This window comes from Cynara cardunculus, assembly GCF_001531365.2.
Source record: "Cynara cardunculus var. scolymus isolate 2C chromosome LG 3, CcrdV1, whole genome shotgun sequence".
Classification (NCBI taxonomy): domain Eukaryota; kingdom Viridiplantae; phylum Streptophyta; class Magnoliopsida; order Asterales; family Asteraceae; genus Cynara; species Cynara cardunculus.
Window position 1 is genome coordinate 20,897,293 of NC_037530.1, and position 2,323 is coordinate 20,899,615.

General features: G+C 40.9%; 1 non-coding gene across 1 annotated transcript; it reads right to left on the reverse strand.

Moving 5' to 3' along the window:
* Nucleotides 1-1,527: 1,527 nt before the first annotated feature.
* On the reverse strand, nt 1,528-1,634 carry LOC112510590. The gene has a single exon (XR_003068968.1). It is a non-coding gene; the product is annotated as a small nucleolar RNA R71 (small nucleolar RNA).
* Between the last annotated feature and the right edge of the window lie 689 nt (nt 1,635-2,323).

Sequence of the window (2,323 nt, forward strand, 5' to 3'; positions counted from 1 at the left end):
TCACAACTAGTAGGCTAGATATTATGTTTGCTACGTACCTTTGTGCAAGATATCAAGCTAATCCTAAAGAATCTCATCTCCCTATAGTCAAGAGGATCTTTAGTTACCTGAAGGGCACCCCTTCCCTGGGTCTCTTGTATCCAAAGAACTCTGGCTTTGAACTAATAGCCTATACAGATGCAAATCATGTAGGTTGTAAGCTTGATAGAAAGAGTACTTCTGGAAGCTGCTAACTTTTGGGAGACGAGCTGGTTAGTTGGACATCTAGAAAACAAAACTATGTCTCAACATCTACAGTAGAAGCATAATATGTTGCTGCTGCTAGTTGTTGTTCACAAGTGCTCTGGATGAAAACCCAACTAAAGGATTATGGGTTTCAATATGAGAAAATCCCCATCCTTTATGACTCTAAAAGTGCAATATCAATCTCTACAAATCAGTGCAGCACTCCAAGACAAAGCACATTGATGTCAGGTATCATTTTCTCAAAGATCATGAAGAAAAGGGAACCATAGAGATGTATTGTGTTCCCATAGATATTCAACTTGATCATCTTAAGTCTTTGTTTTCGCCATCTGAAATCATCTCTTTTATTTGATTCTAATTTAACTTTGGCTACAGTCCCTGTGGACGATATTCTGGTACTTGTACCACTTATTACTTGGAAAAGACGACATTGGGCTATTTTGTATACTTGCTTTGTGGCCCAATTTCTTTAGTCTGAAGGTGTGAAATATAACCGACCAAGTTTTTGGCGCCGCTGCCGGGGATTGGCAAGCTTAAAGTTTTCTTTTGAGAAAAGTAAAAGTTTTGATTTTTCTTGTACCTGTTTTTGAAAAGTGGTGTATGCCAAGAACACATCGCGGGGAATTTTTCGAATTTGATCCAGACATTGAGAGAACGTTTCACCATAGAAGGAGGGCTCAGAGAGCATTTCAGGCTCTACTCCCTCCCAACATGGACTTACCTGCTCCCAACATTCCGGAAGTACCACATTTGGAAAACCAACCGCCAATTTTTGGCCAAATACCACCGTTCCCAAATTTTCACCAAGGAAACCCACATCATGAAAATGATAATAATTTGGACACAGAATCGGATTCTAATGAGAAACAAAGGGCACAAACTCCAAATATCATTAATCTGGCAAATTCAAAAAATGGACGGATCATGGATTATGCTATCCCGGATTTTGAGCAATTAAATTCTGGGATAGTTAGACCACATATGACCGCTCTCCATTTCGAGCTAAAACCGATAATGTTCCATATGTTACAGACTAATGGCCAATTTGCTGGACTGCCCTCAGAAGACCCACATTCTCATTTAAAGTCTTTTAYGGAAATCACAGATGCCTTCCTGATCCCAGGAGTGTCAAATGACGCTCTCAGACTTACCTTATTTCCATTTTCATTACGGGATCGGGCAAAAGCATGGTTTAATTCTTTAACACCAGGATCTGTGCCGTCATGGGGTAACATGGCGGAAATGTTTTTGCGAAAATCTTTCCCACCGACAAGGAACGCCAAATCCAGAAACGAAATCTGTCTTTTTAAACAACTGGATGATGAAGCTGTTCCTGACGTGTGGGAGAGGTTTAAAGAACTGTTGAGGAAATGCCCACACCATGGCATTCCGTATTGTATTCAACTCGAGACGTTTTAYAATGGGTTAAGTCCCATGGCAAAACAAATGCTCGACGCGACTGCAGGCGGAGCCTTTACAGCCAGTACCTACAATGAGGGATATGAGATCCTAGAAAAGATATCAGCAAACAATGGGCATTGGGCBGACCCACGTGCCCAGACACAGAAAAAGACTACTAGAATACATGAGGTGGATGCATACACTGCATTAACAGCTCAGCTTACCTCCATGACCAATTTATTGAAAAATTTAACTACTGGTCAAGGAGTACAACAAGCTGCTAACACATCTGTTCCAACAGTCCTATCTGTGCAATGTGTGTGCTGTGGTGGGGATCATTCATATGAACATTGTTCTCACAATTCTGAATCAGTAAATTATGTTCAAAACAGATCTAATCCCTACTCTAACTCATACAATGCCAGTTGGAGACAGCACCCGAACTTTTCTTGGACCAGTCCTAGCCTTAATCCACTAGTCCATAAGCAACAAGGAACTTCTAATTTCCAACCACAGCATCATGCAAATAGTTCCAACTCTCAGAACCACCAACAAAGTTTCAAAATTCTCAGCCACATTTTCAGAACAAACCTCCTCCACAGGCAGAATCATCATCATCTTCTTTGGAAGCTATGATTAAAGGGCTTTTAGCACAGGCTCAGGCCCAAAATCAAGC